This window comes from Harpia harpyja, chromosome 12 (assembly GCF_026419915.1).
Source record: "Harpia harpyja isolate bHarHar1 chromosome 12, bHarHar1 primary haplotype, whole genome shotgun sequence".
NCBI classification, from domain to species: Eukaryota; Metazoa; Chordata; class Aves; order Accipitriformes; family Accipitridae; genus Harpia; species Harpia harpyja.
In genome coordinates, this window is record NC_068951.1 from 156,246 (window position 1) to 175,813 (window position 19,568).

The following is a 19,568-nucleotide window of genomic DNA, read 5'->3' on the forward strand; positions in this document are numbered from 1 at the left end:
GGGCGGTGTGACGCTGGGAGCGGTCTTTCTCCCGCCCAGAGCCGACAGCCGCTTCAGCGCTCCGAGCCTCCGGAGCGGCCGCCGGCTGCTCCAGCCCTTCCCCGGGGATTCCCCCGCGACTCCCCGCCTCGACACGACCTGGCCCAGATCCGTGTCCAGCTGACCTCAGGCTACTACGACTCCTCAGTAAGCTCCCCGCCGTCGGCCGCCTCTGGCGCAGCCCCGGCGCTCCGGCAGCCTCGCCTCGCTTCCGTGCGGCCCCGCCGCGATCCCGGGTCCCCGCCAAGGCGGTGCGCCGCCCTGCTGCGGCCCCGGTACTGCGGCTTCGCTTACGACTCTAGGCTGTTTCTCTCCTCGCTCGTTGCGTGCTGGGACCCCCAGCTTTTCTGTCAAGTTGCCCGCGACGTTCCCGTCTCCCCCCCCCCCCCCCCCCGGAATGGGCGGGTCCCGCTGCCCGAGCACAAAACCGCCATCGGCGCTCGCCTACTTCACGGTTGCAGCCGTAGTTCTGGTCCTAGCCGCGATGTTCGGCAAGTCCCTGGCTCACGACTGTCCCCCGGGGGGCAACGCACCCCTGCCCGTCCATCCGCAGCTGCAGTCCGGTCCGCCAGCCCCTTGGTCCAGAGCTGCCGTCCATCGGGAGCTGGTGAGCCACCGCCATTAGCCCCATCAGGGTCAGGTGGGCCTGCCAAAGCAGCTGAGGTGTGCCCCAGCTCCTGCAAATGGCATGCTGAAAGCTAAATAGAGAAACCTGGATTGTGCAAGGAGAAGTAGTGTTAAGAGGACAAGACAGCAAATGGAGAACTTTGCAGTGCGACAAAAGGCTAAAAGAGAAACGCCAGGGGGTGACACACAACTGGATGACTCTGGGAGCACAGAAAGGCAAAAGAATGGCCCGGTGGCATGCCAAAAGGAAATTGGAAAACCCTGAGGCACACCAAAAAGCACATGGAAACGTCTGAGACAAAAAGGAAGGCTAAACAGAAAACTTTGTCACACTTTGCATGACAAATGGCAGGCCTTCTTACACACCAAAACGCCCCTAATGCATGTAATGGGGCTCAGTGGGGCTGACAGGAAGTCACCTGTCCCTATGGAAATTCCAACTCCCACCCCCACCACCGAAGGCCCCAGCCCTTGGCGCTAGACACACCAGGCATGTCTCAGGAGCTGACGGATAATCCAGGACCGGCTTTCAGGACGTTGCACGGCACTGGAGGGATCCTGGCAGCCACCAGGGTGATGCAAACGGTTCCTAACAGCCAAATGTCTGTGGCAATGTGAGAGAAATTCGCTGTAGCCCCGTGAACAGCACAGGGGTTGCTCTAGAACCTTAAGGAACCTTAAAATGGTCCAAGAGCCCTTAGGACTGGTCCCCATCTCCTCAGACGCAATGTGTAACGTGCTCCCTGGAGCTCAGTGTTGAGATGCTTTTTACTGATTGCAAAAGCTTGTGGGAGCTCCACTCATGGATGATGACATGGCGTGTCTATCAGAGACTGGGTGCTGAGACCAGAGGAAGCTGGGTGTCCCCCCCACAGTGTGCTGTTAACACTGGGCAGTGTGTGAGTCCAGCCCCACAGAAAGGAGGCAGGCAGCCCACATCTTGCTCACTCAGACGCACTGCAGTCGCGCCTTCGGAGCGCCTCTGGGGAAGCATCCTTGCTGAGGGCTGTTTGTGCCATCTGAGAAAGGCACAATGAGATCTAGTGCTTGGAAGCAGAAATGAAGCATATTCAGACTGAAAAACAAGTTTGTTTTTCCTCTGTGGGAGGAATCAGCTGTTGGAACAACTTGTCCAAGGAGGTACTGTATTTGCTAGTGTTTGGAGCTTTCCAATCAAGATTATATAGCTGTATAAAATCAAAGTGCTGTATTTTATGATGATACGGCAGTTTGGCCACTATCTTTTGTCCTAAGTTTAGTTAGCTGAACGTACTCGAGGGCAGTAGGAGTTTATTTCTTTCTAGTATGCGTGATCCAGAGTTTGTTTCGTCAGCTACCTGGGAATGACAGGTGGGAACTGAAAATTTGTCTAGAGGAGTTAAGTCAGCGTCACAGGCCTTGAGACATCAAAGGGTATTTGCGGGAGCATGTTACTAAAATCTTAGCTGTATGCTCTTAGCTAACAGGCCCTGCCTGAAGAAGGAAATCGTCACAATGCCCATTTCTTTTAGGACGGGACCAATCCATTTTCTCTCGTGGAAAAGTTCCTGCCCTCTGCTGCTTGCCCTTGCCCTGCGTTTAATTCAGTGCCTTCCTGATTTGGTAACTTGGGTGTCAGTGAGGCTGTGCTGTGACACATTACTTCTAGCTTGCTTGCTTTAAACAAACAAAAAAACCCCTCCATCCTGGGGATTATCTCTGTTACCTAGTTTATACCGTGACTGCTCAGACCATTGTAGCAGCTCCGTGAAGAGAAAGGTGGATAGGGCAGTGAGAAGGAACTACTTATCCTAGCTTCACTGCCTGAGCAAGTCTGCCTGTGTACTTCACCCTGAGGCCAGAAAGAGAGAAGTGATTTGCCCAGAGTGGCTGAGCCAGGCTTTGTCAAAGTTAAGTTAGCACTTGGCCATAGCTGGCTTCTGGCCTGCAGGCAAAATGCCAGTACCCTGGCTCAGTGTGTATGTATTTGCAAAGTATAGCACTGAATATTCACTTCTCTGCTCCTGCATCCAAAGTAAGGGAGTGAGAATATGACAAGCAACCAAGAGCACTTTGCAGATTTATGGTCCTAGGGCAGTTTTACTCACGCTATCAGGGCTTTCAGAGAGTTGTTCTGAGAGAATTGGAAGATGTGATGAAGTCATAATGGCTGTGTGTGTTTGAGGCGAGTCACACAGTATCAACTTAGCTGCGTTCCTCAGCTTCTTTCTTTGGCTTGTATTGTAGGTAAGGATTACAGTTATTTTGTGGGCAGTAGGTCTGGATTAAGAGGCTTTGACCCGCCTTGGAGGGCATTAATGTCCGGTCCGTAGTTCTGTGGAGGTCTGTAAAGTGATTGAGTTGTAAAACAAAACACTTGGGGAGGAGATTTTTCTTTTAAAACCAAATAACTCTCTAGATGTGCTCTAGCTGGCAGCCCCACACAGCTGCTGCGGCTATGGTAACCTTTGCTCCCAGGGGACAGAAGTGTGCAAAAGGAGGTGGTGCTAGTGTGCAAGCGGCCTTAGGAGCCGCTGCTGAAGGAAGTACTGCTCATTCAGATCCTTGCAGCCTGATACATCCTGCTTGACTTCCCTCTGTGCTGTGTCTTGACTGAGGACAGAGTCCATGGAAGCTAGGTTCAGTAATACTTACCTTGCGCTGTCTTTTGGACACTGGAAGGTTTTGCAGACTCTTGCTTGCTGTCTGTTTAGCTGTCACTGGCCTTTCTTGGTGTGGGACAACCACGATGGGGCTGTCAAAACCAGCTTTTCCAAGAGCTGTTTCACTGTAGCTTCCTCTGTCTTGACTGCCAGATTCACACAAGAGACATGCCTGCTCTACTTTATTGCATGGGCAAGGGATCTTTCTCACAGAGGCTTTTCTGCATTGCACATTTACTTAGCCAGTCTCCTCTCTGGAGAGAAGGCAGGGCTTCTTGACTGTTAATAACCTTCATTTGGAGCCAGTTGTTGCCTTTGGAAAATTGTGACGTGGTCGAAGGCTGAGCCTACCCTTAGAAACACAGCATGACTGACAAGGCGATCTGTGGAGCATGTGCTATCTCCAGAGAGGATTCAGTGACAGTTACTTGGGTTGTAGGAAGACAGCTGGTGACAGCTGGCGATCATCGTGGCTGTCAATGCTGCTGTTCTTTGCTTAGTTCCATTTCCATGGATGTCAGTGCTGCAGCTGTGCTGATTAAGTGCAGAGGATAAATTCACTTGCTTGTTATTTCAGCCTCTTACAGATCCAGATACCGTTAATGAGTCTACCTGGCAGAAACAAGAGGAGAGTTTGTTTGGGGTTTTTTTATCTTCTTTTTTTTTTCTCACCCTTTTGTAATTTCATTGATAAGAGGTAATTCTACAACTCAGTTTTCACTCCTGCTATATTATCACGCTCAGCTGGGAAAGCTGTAAGTGAATGAATGCACATTGCATTCAGCTCTCAAGATTAGTTTCTTATCTGTCCATCTGCATCGCGGCACAAAATTAGAAAGCAGTCCGTCCAGCATGCAACTCTGCCCTGCATTTCCCCTGACTGAGTTATTCAGTCTCCAAATTGTCAATTTTGTTATCTTTCAACTCTTCTTCCCAACCAACAAAATACATGTGAAAAGGAACTGCCTGCAGGCCATAAAAGTATAACTGCAAGTACTGAATCAAAGCTGAGCTGAGCTTCCTGGTCTTTTCACAGCTTTCTTGCCAAACTCTGATGAAGCGCAGACCTTTTAGAAGTCAGCTCACCTGTGGCTTTCTCATCACCCTGCCAACACTGACTGTGGTATCATCTTTTATTTTCAGTTCACAGATTCTGAAATGTAAAACCCTCTTTCCATCTTATTCCCTGCCCACTACACTTGCCACCTGTCAGCTCTCACCTTACACAATCAGAATGCTCTTGAGGACTGGGACAGACTTGGCTCTGTACTGCCTCAAGTATGATGGAGTCCTGATTCTTTATTGAATTTCCTCACTGACTGGATAAATTCCATAGTTTGTGTTATGTAGGAGCTCAGCCCAAAACAGGTATTCCCAGATATTTTGGTTCATGAGTGAATGTACTTTCCTGCAAATGGCCAGCCACTGCTCCCTTTAAATTTGGGATGAGAATGGTATACGATCATACTGTTTCATGGGCCTGCTGTGAATCACTTACGTGCACCCTTCTGACTGCTGGTGGGCTGCAGAGCATGGTTAGGAATGCCAATGAAATGATCTAATTGTCCCACCTGGTTTTAAAATCTAGTGAGTGAGGCCTATGGGCATTGCTTTAACTTTCATAGTCGTGCCCAATATGTTTAAGCAGCACAGAGGCTACTTCTAAGAGCCTTCAGAATGTCTTTTGTGTTGTAATAAATGGGTAAGAATGCAGTAAATAATGTGGAACGGGAATATTAACAGAGTATATATTTTCCCCCAAAGCTCTGAAAGGCTTGATAAGGAAGGAATATCCCTGCTGCTCACTGAGATACAGCTCCCAAAGACAATAATTCAGGACTAGGTCTGAGGGGTACTGTGTACGATGGAAGGCAATACTGAGAATTTTAGAATGTCAGAAGAAAGTAATTCCCAAACGGTAGGTGGGCCAAAATAGAAGTAGTGACAGTGTCCAAAAAGTGTCAGTGCGAGCTCCTTGCTTCTGTGTTTTGCTCAAATGGTGGTGCCTCTGTTGACACAAACCTCTCAATTGCCCTGCAGATTAAACACAGGCTGTTACCAGAGAGGAGTATGATACCAGATTAATTGCTGCTTGCTCCAGACTTTGGCTTGCATTTTTCATGTTGGCTCAGCTTGGTTTGGCTTGCGTTTTCATCGTTACTCTGATTACATTCCCAGTTGGGTCCATAGGTACCATTGGAAAGGGATAATTCGCATTCTTCACCATGGTGTAATTTACAGATTCCTAACTCTTAGGCTGTAGTCTTCTGTGTCTCAGTAGTCTCCTAACTACTGAGTTAAGGAGTAGGGGAGGAGGAGGGCATGGAAGATGACTTCATTCGGACTTTAATTCTCACCTTCCCAAGATGCGGGCTTTGTTTCTAACAGTTTGTTGGCTGCTGCAGAGCTGCTCGGGGAAGGTGTCTGCGTTTTGCCTCTACTGTCTGGAATACAGGATGGTACCCAGTGTCCTGTTGAAAATTTCTACAGGGTTGGTTTTTTTCTGAATTTTGTTTGGGTCTCGAGACTTTCCTTGTCTCTCCCTTTCAGTGATATCCAGCACCGAAGCAGAGCCTTAGTAGACCAGGAGCAATCCTGCACCCATGACACCTAAAAGGGATGTGCCACCATAGTCTGCAGGATGCTTCTTCTGTTACAAGCTCCTTAAAGAAACTTAAGCAGTGAGTTTTCTCAAGGGGAATATTTTCCATAAGGAAATATCACAGCCTGACTGTCTGTAGTCTGTCTGACGTTTTAAATATCTAGTTCCCAGAGTTCATCTTCCTTCTCATTCAGCTATTCACTATGTGAGAGATGCCCCCTACTCCTGTTAGACAGCACTATAAAGAGCATGATATCCTGGAGTTAAAATCTCTCCCATCAAAGGCTGAAAACCAAACCGTTATTTGTGGTTGCTCTCCTGAGAAATGGCTTCTCTCTCTCTCCCTCCCTCCCTCCCTCCCTCTCCTCCCCTCTCTTCTCTCTTCTTTGTTGAACTAGGCAGTGCAGTTGCAATTCTTGCATTTAGCTGGTTGATTGTAGCTCAAATAGCAGATTTTACTTCTCTCAGCTTTACTCTGATCACTTTGTCATCTCAAGATGCTAGAGATATGCCGTGTCTTACTCTGAAACGCTATGCTCTCAGGCATTTGCATTCCATTCCGTTCTCCAGAGATGCTTATGCTGTACACCTCTTCATATTGGGTGCCTTCCAGTGGTGCACCAAGTGAGGTGGCTAACATCTGTCACTCTTTCTTTTTGAACTCCTCACTTTCCCTGGGGGAAAAGAGTGTGCCAATAAAGTTTTGCTTTGGTAGAATGTTTTGGCTATGGACTTTTTCTTGGAAAGATTTGGGGTGATTTATTTTGGTGTGTTTTTTCAAAAAAATTCAACTTGTTCTTGGAAGGGCACGAGAAGAGTTGAGTGGTGGTCCTAGTTTCTGGAGTGTGATCGAGAGCATTGGGAAGGCTCATTTCATAGATTTGAATCAGCCTGTAAGAAAGGCTTATTTTCAAAGCAAGAAAACGGTCTACTGGTCATCTTGATCGGTGATTCACAGTACTTGGAAAATGTAATGGCTCAGATGTGGCAAATGCTAAGTGCTATACAGGCCCTGGGGTGGACTGGGAGATTAAAATTAATGACGGCTTTGAACATGTGGTTTGGGAGTGCTGAGGAGAGACAGAGAGAGAGGTCAGTTTGATTTGTGGGGAAAGCAGGAGTTGCTTCCAAAATTTGAGTGTGGGTCAGGGCATACATTTCAAAGTTGAGCTGCATAGTGTTCCATCCAATCCCCCTAGACTACAATAACAAAGACAGTGAGTACAATATGAATCTTGAAAAATATTTAATATGCAATAATATTTTTATTAGGTTGGAGGAGCTTTTCGGCATGTGCATGCACAGTGGGCGTGGATGTAGTCAGTATCTACCTTCCCAGGCTTTGCATGGTCCTCTCAATGTAGCTGTAAGTGGCAGTATTCGTATTTCAGTCTTGGGTGCATCATTTAAAAGTTTACATCTCCCTAGGTCTCTCTGTCTTTTTGATGGAGTGAGAGCTTCCTCCAGAGAGCCATTCAAGAGTACCTAGATTTACCCCAAATCTAGCCATCTTAATTGCCTTTGTAGGTGATGACTATAATTCACAGGCCTTTGGCTTTCTCTTTATCTTATTCTGTTATTGAAGCTACCCCTTCTGCATTCAGGTTTCTCACGGATTCTCTGGGTTTAAGTGTTTAGAAAGCATCTCATTCAGCATCTGCTCAAGGCAGTACCCTGCAACTTGGAAAGTCATTCATGCTTGATGTTAATAGATTTTGTTTTTTCCATTGACGTGCGGAACATTAAGTACCTATTCCTTTCAGTGGATGGAACAGATCCAGAATTCTCGGAAAACGTTTCAGAGTCAGTTTGGTTTTGGTAGGATTCTACTGAAAGTGCTAAAGGTGACCTAAATTGCTAGGGGTGGACCATAGGTGCAGATTTGAAGAGAGAGTAACGTCTAGCAGGGAAAAGAGGAAGCAGTGGATGACCAGAAACAACACGTTCAACAGCAGTTTGAATGACCTGACCGAGGTCAGGCACCAAACCCACAGCAGAGTCGGAACAAGAATCAAAGCTACCAACTTCTTCTGCAACATCTTCATCTTGGGACCTTCAGCCATTCATTTCAACACTCCAGTGAGGTGCTATGCAGCTCAGAAGTGGGGGTTAAGAGACAGGATTAATTACTTGTTTACCAGAATCAATTTGCTTAGGCACATACATTCAAAGTGAACCCTTCTAATCGCTGGCCGCCTGACCTCAGTGTTTCTCGCTGATCATTGACAAATGCATGCACAGCGATACTGTGGTTCTAAGTTGCAGTGGGCATCTTGTTACAAAGATCGCTGCTTTGTAAAGATGCAGAATCATTGTGCCGGTAATAGCACCGTGTGTCCGTTTCCCACCCCCCTCCCCACCCCCTTCTCGGCTGTTTGTTTATATGTTTGTATTTGGTGAAAATAATACCCCTTTGCCATAAAAAGCGCAATGTCCAAGCTGCTACTCACATTACTGCATTTTATTTGCTCCTGCTGTCACACAGCCCCTGCAGGTTATAATTCACTGTGGCTGTCATCACAGAACAACCTTGCTGGCCCTGTTATTGTTGTTGGGTCCAGAAAGATGAGTTGCTGACCTTTCCTAAGTGCTATTTCTGTTGACTGCTAAAAACCTTCAGAACAAAGTTGCGTGTTTCTTAGTGGTGCAAGCCAGACTATCTGCCTGCGAGCCTGCTGAATCTTACTTAGCGCATCTGTGAAGATAGGTCCAGGTATTTCAGAGGAGAGCCTAGTTTACTCTGCATATACTCTGGGGAAGGGTAAGCTTCAGGCCCGAACTACCGGTACTAAGTACTGCTGGTTAATCACATTCATGTAGCTTCTGGTTTGCTTGTAACAGAAGAGTGAGCTCACCTCTGCTTACAAGCTACCATGTAGAAGGCATACTGCTGACCACCACATACAACTGCCTGCTGTTCGTGTGGGCAGCCCAGTGCAGGTCTACACTATAAGGAGCTCATTGGGAATACAGTAGCAGGGCTGGAAAAAAGGCATTGTATATTCCACTGATTTCAGGATAACAGTTGTCAAATGTCTGCTATTCTGCTCTGCATCTCAACTCTTTTGGGTATTACTTGCAATGCTAATTTGGAGCAAAGCTCCCAAGCTGTTCCAAGCCGTACAGGATATAGGTAAAGGAACTGCCAGTTCCACAATCCTGCAGATTATGGAAGAAAACCCCACCTTTCTAAATACAGGATGGGGGGTGGGGGGAGGAATTTCTGGAAAGGTTTGATGTTGATGTTCATAGGAAAGTTTAAAACCGGAAGCGTATGGAAGGTCCCCATATTTTCTCTAAATTTAGGGTGAAGAATGAGGAAGTTGTATTAGTTTAATTCCATTGGGGAAGTCTTATATATTTCTTAGCTGAGGGACATATCTTAGTGCAGCGAGAAAGAGACAGACGGATAGGTGCACTCCCCCCGGTTCCTCCTTTCGTAGCTGTCAGGGCACATGCTGAAGCAGCATGGAGGCAAAGCTCAGGGCTGATGCTAGAGGACTAAATGGGAACTGTACAAAGGTGAGTTCTCATACAGCACCTTAACCGGTGGTGCTGTAGGCAGATCACTTCAGAAAATGCCTCTGTTTCTGTCCTGTCTGTAAAATGTGGATAAAAATCTTGGCTTTCTTAAAGAACTTAGTGATCTACTCACAGGAAGAGGTATATGTATCTAAGGAATCAGGGATTAGTTTGGCTCTATATAAAATGAGTTGAAGCAAGGTCATTGGTGAGCACGCTGCCACTCTCCGCATCTCTGTTCATTGCTCTGATATTAATGCCTCACCAGGGTCCAGCTAGCCTGTCCAGGGCTTCTAGACTAGTGCCTTTCAGTTGCTTGCACTAGCACTTGGGTACTGCCTAAGAAATGCTTAGCAGCAGTTGGGATCAAAGGTTTTTGATGAAGCAAAACACAAATGAGAAGAGAATGCTTTTATCTCCCTCTTTTTGTGAATGTTCTTGTAAACCTAGATAAAGAACACCTTCCTTTTTTACTCATTTATTAGCCTGTATGAGAGGATAACAATCCTCTTTTATAGAATTGTTTGGTTTTTTTTTTTTTTTTTACTCCTGTGCAAAGCTCATGACAGTGCTGAAGGTCACAAGTTTAAACCACCCTGATGACCTTCGGGGGGAACTATTATGCTTAGGCAAAGTGTGATTACTCGCTAGTGTGAAGCTGTTCAAATAGTTGGTAAAAGCATGGGAACTGTTATTCAAATAGTTGCCTGAGGAGGAGTGAGACAGTTTCTAGTTGCTTCCATTTTTCAATGTTGAATTCTGTGCACTCCCGGATAAATCAGCATCCAGTGTCACACAAGCCTCAGCTTTTGAATGCCAGCCATCGTAGAGGACCAAACTCTGTGCCCAGCCAGGTAACTCAAGGCACAATGATGGGTATGCAGTGGCCATGGCATGTTCTCTTTCTGTCTATACAAATGCACCCTCCCGCCACACCCCAAAATAACTTCCTGCTTAGTTTGGTCTGTGGGTTAACCAGCCAGCATTCCCAGGAGCTGGATAAAGGCCACCTGGACACCAATTGCCTCACCATGTTCCAGATCATAATCTGTGAAGTGTCCAGTATTTATGGTACTGTGACCAAAGCACTGATGTGGAAGCTCTCTGAGTTACCTGTGTCCTTATATCATCAACTTGATATATCCTGTTATTCTACAGATGGCTGGGGGAGCAACTCTGCACTGAATGTAAATATTTTTAGTTTCAGTAACTTCAGACCGTCTAGGACAGTTGGTGCTGGCTAGAGATTAGCTCCCACTTCTTTATGTATGCTTGAACCACACTAAAGTCAAGGTCTTACGATTCATCCAAATACCACTGTCTTCAGTGAGAGTCAGTCCTTTATTTTGTCTGTATTTAAACAATGCAGTTAAGCAGAGGCATGGAGTTCAATGTTGGAGAAGCAGAACTTTGTGAAGGGTCTGGACATAATTGTTGCATGTGAGAGCTGAAACAAGGAATGCTAGTGTAGTATCAGTGCGTTTGTACTGCCTTAAGTAGCAGGAAACTCAGGCTCATTCTTGTAACGGGTTTGCATTAAATAGATGGGTGTATCATCAGAAGTCTTTAGCATTGTTTTACTTCAATAGTAATAGAGTTTAAGAATTTGAGAGAGGGTAATCACCTTGAGATTGTATCTCACCACTGCCCCCCTTTTATTGTTTGAACAACTGGTTTCTGGGAATATACTGAAGTGGCCTTTAATATCTGCCATAAGGTTTTACATGTTTTCAGTGCCAAAGTTTATATGTCCAAATGATGCTCTGGTATCCTTGTTATTACAGTGGCTTGCTATAGCTGAAACGTAGTCTCCCTGCATGGTCCTCACTAGTTCTGTGACTGCAAATACATAAGCAGATGAGATAGCTTCCTTTTTAGCTCAGAAGTACCTGAACAGCAATAAAGGGAGAACAGAACTAGTGAATTAGAGCATGTTTAGCTATTTATGAAGGATCACATATGAAGCCAGAGTTGGAGGCAATGGCTCAGTGGAAACAAAATATGACTCCGTTGAGGTCAAAGCAGTTACATCAGGATTCATCTGTAGCCCCCATTTATTTTTAGTTTCCCTGTTAACATTCCTTCTTATGTACTTATAGCATGCCCCTCCCAATATTCTACTCACCCACTCAGTTTCCCTGTCCTTTCTCATGACAGAGTGTTGGAGCTCTGGTTTAACTTATGGTCAGATATTAAAAAAAAACAACAAACCAACCAACCAACCAAACAAAAAAACCCCCGAAACCAAAGAAAAGACACCTAACTGCCATTGCTGTCAGCAGAAGTTGGCTGGGAAAACATCCTAATAAATCCAGTACTTAGTATGTGTAATCTTCAAAATCAAGACCAAGGCCTGCATTCTGATTTTAGAGACACAACTGTAAATCTCAAGTAACTGCAGGAATTGATAGAATAACTCTACATTTACCCTAGTATTATAGCTGAGACTGGAATTTGCCCTGTTATCTTTTAAATTACCAGCATAGCATATGCATATTTACCTTGATTAGGAGCTTCAGCTCATTCCTTCCATTATGTTTAATGCAAATATGCAAGGTCTGGGTTCTGTCTTTGGCAGAAGTCTTTCCCAACCTTTCAGAAATCGCACTGCAAACATTACATGGCCGCCCTTGGTAAATGTCTGACTCTATTGCCAATTACTGGTACAGTCAGTGATTTAATGAGCATTAACCATGTCACCTATGTTACACAGGCCGAAACACCACAGCAGCCAAGGGCTAAAATTCTCCTGTTGAAGGAAGAGAGCTGATTGCTCTCTCTTTGGGACTGTATCAAATTTGTACAGGTTTGCCGTAGGCTGTGAGCATGTTTTAACACTCACGATCTCCCTCCCAAAGGAGATGTAATGAAATCAGTTTGCTGTAGAACAAGGAAGAGAGGGACAGGTCGTAGCAGGCTGGGAAGGATAACAAGCCAGAAAAGCAGAGCATCCAGGAAAAAGGGAACCCCACTCAGGAAAAGAGACAAGCCAACGTACTGGTCAGGCCACTATCCAAATGGTGGGAATTTTATGTGGTACACAGGAATGTGTTGGAGGGTTTGTGAAGGATGCTTGAAGAGCTCATCAACCAGCATTATCAGACAGGAAAGCCACTATCAAGCCCTGGCCTGATAAATGGTCAAAGAGCCCTGAAGAATTCCGTAATGGAAGCTGGAGTAGTTTATGAAGTGTTTGGGGAATGCAGAGTGAGATAGTGGGGTACCCAGCAGTAGATTACACCCGAGGCATGAGCAAGAACAGCATGCTACTGGTCTCTTGACATTCCTGAAACTCTCCAGATGCCTGGCAAAGGTGTTTCTTAGAATGAAGACAAAAGCAGACTGCAATTAGCTGACTTGGGAACAAAGCACTGGCCATTTTAGTTGGAGTTTTGCATGTCTTTTGGCAACTCCACGGGAGAAGCTCCCCAGCCATGGATGCACGCAGCGGTGTCCCAGCCTGATGGTATGTCAGGTTGCTAACCATGGAGCCGTCACCTTCCCATAGTAGGCAACCCTGCTCCTTTCAAATGCAAAATCCAAAGGTCAATTACTACAGTAGCAAGTGTTCATCCTCCCTCCCAGGGGTTTGCTTGTGAGACCCTTGGCCTGGGTCACTCTCACAGTGCACCAGAGCCTGGTAAGACTCACGGTTACTTTTCCCTTTTGCCCATCTCTGCCCCAGTCTCAGAATTTCCAGTGGCATCACCTCTGGCCCCCAGGCTGGGTAAGCTAAGTGCTGTGGAAAATAATGGCTAATAATAAGACACATTGTAAGATGCTGTGCATGATGAAGCAGGTGCTAAGGAGGAAATGTGATTAAGGAACTGGTTTCGGTGAAGTGATTGTAGATTTTTTCCACTTCTTCTGTAACAGAGCACTTTGAGACAGGTGCTGACAAAAAATGTCCCATCGCTGAGGCCTTCCCCTCGGCTGGCAGTCCCGTGTAAGCTGGAGCTAGGCCAGAGTATCAGGTTGCTTTCTGCCATGAAAAGCTAGAACTCTGACCTGGAAAGAATTGGAGCTGCCCACGGAATGCTGTCAGACACACGATCAGATAGCGATTTGCTGAGGATGACCAGGCCTCAGTGTTATCCAAGATCAGTATTGAGACAACAAAGTCTGCAGCCATGGCAGCGACTGCTGTCTCTTAAATGTTACCCTTTACAGGGCTTGGCACCCTGAAGTGTAACAGAGACTGTTAGTCCTTCTTGCGGTGAGTCAACGGGGCTGAAGGAGCTGAAAGACCGTGCACAAATCGGGGAAGGGTTGCTCCTTTTGCTGCCTGTGGATGTATGTGATTGCACATGTATCTGCAGGCACATGCCTTGTGCATGCGCTCTGTTGCTTTCTGCCGTTGTCATTTCAGTGTTGTGATAATTCCCAGTGCCAGGAAAGGATGACACGGTAAAGTTGCCTGTCAGTTATGTTAAACAACTGAGGACTCTTGACTGTTAGCCCACACAAAGTGATGGTTATCTTCAGCTGTTTTCAAATAAGCTTTGCAGATTAGAACTAATGACCAAGGTAAGTCACTAAGAACATAACTGATTTTTAATATTAGAATGTTTGTGCTCCTTTAGTTGCTAAAATCTTGTAATTTCACATGCCATCAGACTGTGAAACTTCATCTGAGCGGCAATTGTTCATGTGCGCTCAACTCATCCCATTTTAGAATCGGCTTGTTACTTAAACTATCCAAAGTCTTTCTGCACCTAAGGCACCTCTTTAAATCCTTGTTGCATAAATTCCAGTGGATTACTTTGCTTTTAGATTAGTCCATTTTAGTAGGTTGTGTTTTCTCAAGGTCTGAAATGAGTATGACTTAAGACAAGTCTAGAAAGAACTTATTTCAGGTGAGGATTCCCCAGCTCGTGCTTCAGCTCACAAATGCACATGGGCACAACCATGGATGTTACGGGCAAACAGTACCGGCCACACAAAGACACATGCGCGCTCGTGTCAGAGACTGTAAGATGTAGTGAATGTTGACCAGATTTGCCATATGGTTCTGTTTATTTCATCACACTCACGTGATGGAATTTAGGTTTCTTTTCCTACCTTCCAAGCTCTCCCACCTTCTCACTCCCCCAGATCCTCTGCCTGGGAACTTGATGTTAAAACACTACTGGAAGAAGTTGCATGAAAGGCAGTCCTCCTGTTGTCCTGAATGGCAAGACCATAGTGGGAAAAGCGATGACTAGTGCAGCAAGAGAAAGATTATATAAGGTAATAGAGAAAAAGGCATGGAGAGGATTGATAAAAGCTATTGGTGAAAGAAGGGGAGAGAAAAGGCAAGCTATTGAAAAAAGCAAGGAAAAATTGTATTTCACTTTCAATGTCTCTTGAGGGGAGGAAGGATAGTGACACTTAACAAAGAATGGAAAGGTCAGCTGAAACTTACCAAGTTGCCAGATGATTGTGACAAGAAAGGGAGCCTATCCCCTTCCTCAACTGAGCAGAACAACTCCACAATCAGTGGGCTGCACTCCCCTACTCTTCTTACACCAGTTTCATCCAGGTACAGCCCCACCAGCTTTGGAGGGATACCTCCTCTGGCCGATAGGAGTAAACAGACAGGCATCTGTTTTCAGATGCTGGCTAGTGGGAGATGATAGGCATGATCCCAGGCTTCCCTGCAGAGGAGTAAATTCCAAAGGGTGAAATATGGAAAGTCCTCTGATATATCAGCTTCTTTTCTGCAATGCTTATTTGTCGTTCCAAATGTTAAAGTCATCAACAGTGCTGTCCAGGAAGATCACTTCACAGAACCTGATAACATATCCGAGCTGCTGTGGAGTAGGAACCTACTTCTTTCTTTATATGATCATGGCTTTTTAAAGAAGCCTTACAGCAAACTGAAGTCACATCCACTTCCCATCACCCCAGTTTTGGCAGAAGAGTGTAAAGGGCCTTTAAGTCTCAGTAGTCCCAGAGATTCAACAACTTGCCCAATGATTGCTGGAAAGTCAGTGGCAGAGGGAAGACTGGAGCCTAATTGCTAGTCCCTGCTCTGACTGGTCTGCTAATGTGAATGAAAAGAGACTCAAGGAACTAAAACAGTTCATAAAATAGAACAAACTTAGAAATTACATCCAAAGGGGAACAAATCTGAAGTAAGGAAATCCAACAGCGAAGCACTTAGCGGTATGCTGCCGTAGTGCACAATTGATTTTAAGGGCTCTGGAATTATGACTGCAAAGTGCTGTGTTGATCAGCACGCAACACACTGGCAAATCACATTGAGGGCACTAGCAATCTTTTTGCATGTGCACTTGCCTTCTGGTAGTAATCAAGTTTCACACAGTAAATGCAAAGCCTCTGGTCTTTTGCATGTGCATTGATGTGGTTTGTGCTTGCTTTGGCACTGCATGTCTATGTTTCTTGTATCACGCTGAAGTACAGCAAAACACCCAGGAGTATCTGTTTTTAAGAGCAAAGCCAATCAGATGCAAATTTGGACACAGGCTTACGCGTCTTTTTGAGTCGGAGTTCAAGTGGACACATGCGTTTCAGTGATGCGGTCATTCCCTCTGCTTTGCCTGATGCTGTGAAGCTGCCTGCTTAATCCAGCACTTTTACAAACGGTGTATTTCAGCTCCGCTTTGACACTGCCAGTCATTATAGTACGTTTTAAAGATGTATGCTGATTAATCCAAGCTGTCTTGTTGGCAGCAACGTAGAACTTTGAATCTTGTTCTCTAACTTCATCTCCTCTTTGGTTAGAGGATTAATTTTGGAATACGAATGACAGCAAGCAGGAGTGAGCCGTGGAAGATGCCAAGCACCGCTTGCTAGCATAGGGCATGGTCTCCCAGTGGAAGGCTTGAGCCATCTTGCAGGTCGCTGCTTAAAGTCTGGTAGCCTGGAACCTGTCAGAGCAGGGGGAAAGAAGCAACGTAGGCTGGCAAAATGTCCTGTCCTAACAGCAGGACATGCATCCTGGCAGTTGGTTATAGTCATCAAGATTCCAAGCCTAAACCTGTGAATGTGCTGAGAGCTGATGGGTTAAGCTGGTGGTTAGGATGGCATGCTGCCTTATGAATGGTGCCAGTGTTACAAGTACTTCTTCTATTATAGGAGTACCGAGAGCTCCCAGTTATGCCGGATGCTGCCCAGTAATTCATGGGGTAAAAAATAGTCTGTCACCAAAAGAGCTGACCGCCATATTTGGCAAGACAGTCAACAGAAGGTGCTTTACCTTTACCCGAGGGGTTGTTATTAGCTGTATTCTGCATATAGGATAACTGAGGCAGAGGAGGGATGAAGGTGACTAGCGCAAGGAGGATGTCTCTGACAGAATGGTTGAAGCAACTCGGGCTACCGCATTAAGCGGTTATGCCTGTAGTTTTAGAAGCGTCTGGCCCGGCATGAAAAAGAAGAAATCTGCTGTCTTAAAAATGAGTAAGAAAGAAACATTTCCCACCCTTAATCTATTGCACCTCTACATCCAGTCTGTACAGCGCATTTCAAACTCCTTTGGAACCAAGTCTCGGTGGTGGTGGTTGTTAGTATGACAAGGTGCTTTCTGTAATAAATACCAAGACTGCTTCTTGCAGGAACAGCCTGATGCAGCATCCCGTACATCACTGGCAAATCTCCTACTGACTTGGCCAGCAGGATCTCACCCAAGCCATCTTTACAAAGCACGGCATCTGGCAACAAGCAGAAGCTGGTTGATTTTCTTTTTTTAGCCGGTTTCCCAGTACAGACTGGAAAAAGGCCAACCCCATCAGAATCAGCAGGGGACAAGAGGATATTAGGATGGGGCTTGGCAAAGAACAAATGGGTGGAAGTGAAGATACTGCCACGTGACCTACTTCTTGCAGGGAAAATCGATTCTGTACCTTCCCAGAGCACTCCCAGCTGGAATGCCAGGGGGAGAAATAGCAATGTTTTTGGCATATAAATTGCAGTAAGGACTAGGATAAGCTGAGGAAGGACTGGCGTAATTCGAAGAGTGCATGTTTGCTTTGTTGGAGGAATATAAACAATAATGTTCTTCTATTGCAGATCCAATGCAGACTTGCTACAAAATTGGCAGGCTCATGAACAAACTGCCCTCGCACAGCAGTAACCTCTTGCTCGTCAGTATGAAGTGCACACCCATGCAGACGCTCCATTTAAATATTAGAGATGTTTAGAGATTGCTGGAAAGGACAGAATTTGTGACATACTTTCTCTGGACTTAAACTCTTAAACAATAAACACTCACGTGGTAAGCCTTTCTATGGGAGCCTTCTCCAAAAGAAGGCATTTTGCAGGTCACTGGGAAATGGAGAGTCAACAGGAAGATGAACAGATGCCTGCTGGGATAAAAAGCCTGCCACGTTTTTTGCTCTGAAACTTTCAAGTGTTCCCGTATGCTTGCCACCTGGCTGTGCTTGAAGGTCATCTGTTTGCAGGAAGACAGCAGATGATGTGGAAATCGGGTACGTGCCGGCTCCTCTCTGAGCTCCTCCATTTGCCAGTCCTTGTCAGGCCACTGTTTGCTAAGGTGAAATGTCCATATCTGCAAAACTCAGTCATTAAACTCTGCAAAACTCAGAAGCAGGAGCCCTGAACTGAGTTCTCTTTGAGGTCAGCCAGTGTGCTTCGGCTCTGCTCCAGCAATGGCAGGAAAACAATGATTCAAAAATACTCTGAGGAGTTTCCTCACCAGAGGGAGGCAACACAGACTGACCTGTTAGTCTGTGCAGAAAAATCACAGACAGCTTTACCTTCAGCTTTTAGCTAGAGATAGCGCTTCCTTGCCAAGCGGAAAAGGCACAGTATGAGAAGTGGTTAAGCACCTGTGGGCAACACTAAATTTATTCTCACAGCCCAATTTAAGAGTAAGTGGAGTGTAGATGGGATAGACCCATGTGTACCAAAACTCCAGGTGCATATACAACACCACACATCACACACACCCATTACTCATCCTACTGCCTGCTCTTCAGTGCTCCTTTTAGCTTCCGTTCTCACTTCTTTACTCCTTTGTTGCTTTCAGTACTGATACCCTGAGGATCCTGCTTTATTCTCACTGCTCTTTTGGCGGTGGCAGCAGAGAGCGGTGGTGGAGAGATACAGTCTTAGTCTCTTCACAAGCAGAATTTTGGCTGGCAGCAGTACAGAGGTTTCCAGTATCAGGACTGTCCAGCGTCTGTCACAGCAAGCCCTTTAGACTCTTTTGATGGCAGAGAACAAGGCCTTCGGTTACTTTATAGAATTTAAGGTATGGTTTTCAAGCTGTTGAAGAGAGGAGAAGGGGGAAGGGAGAGGCAGAGGCAGACTCGCCCTGGGAAGCGGTGTACCACAGGAGATAAATGGCTCCTGCTGCAGCCAGATAAAGGATGCAAGTAACTATGTGAGAACAAAATATAGAAGGAGAGATGGAAAACGTGAGTGTGGCCAGGGCTGGTGACAGCATTGTTCTCTGACACCTTGCCAAAAGCAGCATTCCCACAGAGAAAACATTTTCCACCCCAGTGGGTAGCTGTCAGAGAATACAGCAGTTGCATCCCACCACCTTTCTGGAAGGAAGACGTCTCTGATTATATTTTTTTCCAAGGCAGGGACATCTTCCCTGATGGCAATCATCCCTGCCACCCTATTGGTTTATGAAGCTTTGCCAGTGTGGTGAGATCTGTGTCAGCTGTTGGAAGTTACTGGGCAATGAGGTATGATACAAATTTGATGTGCGCTAATTAATCAGCATGCTTTGTGCAGAGTGAGACTGAGGAACTGGCTCCATTCAAGGGTAGTCTCACTGCATGCTAAGAACCAGACCAGCCACTCACTGCTGCCCAGCAGAAGTGGTCTTCTTCCTTTCCTGGTTGCTGCTTTGAGTGCTGCCCAGTTCTTTCCTTCTCCTTCCATTGGCTCCTGGGCTTTTCAGATTCTATTCTGGGCTGACTCAGCTTACTAGCCCAGAAGAGAGCAAATCCATTTCTTTTTCACTTGGACTGGTTTTCTGCTGGGCTGAATGATTGAGTTAGCTCATGAAGTGTTCTGATGAACCTGGAGCTGGTGCAACACAAACAGTGGGAGTGAGGATGGTAACAGGGGGCTTGGCTTTCCATCTCAGCCACACTGTACCATTAGATTGGATCAACTGTATCATCTCTCTTAACCCCATAAGTGTCTGTATAAGG

General features: G+C 45.9%; 1 long non-coding RNA gene across 1 annotated transcript; it reads left to right on the forward strand.

The window, feature by feature from the left end:
- Positions 1-1,678: 1,678 nt before the first annotated feature.
- LOC128149086 (uncharacterized) lies at positions 1,679-18,975 on the forward strand. The gene is made up of 3 exons (XR_008237529.1): positions 1,679-1,806; positions 17,446-17,864; positions 18,425-18,975. It is a non-coding gene; the product is annotated as an uncharacterized LOC128149086 (long non-coding RNA).
- The last annotated feature ends 593 nt before the right edge of the window (positions 18,976-19,568 follow it).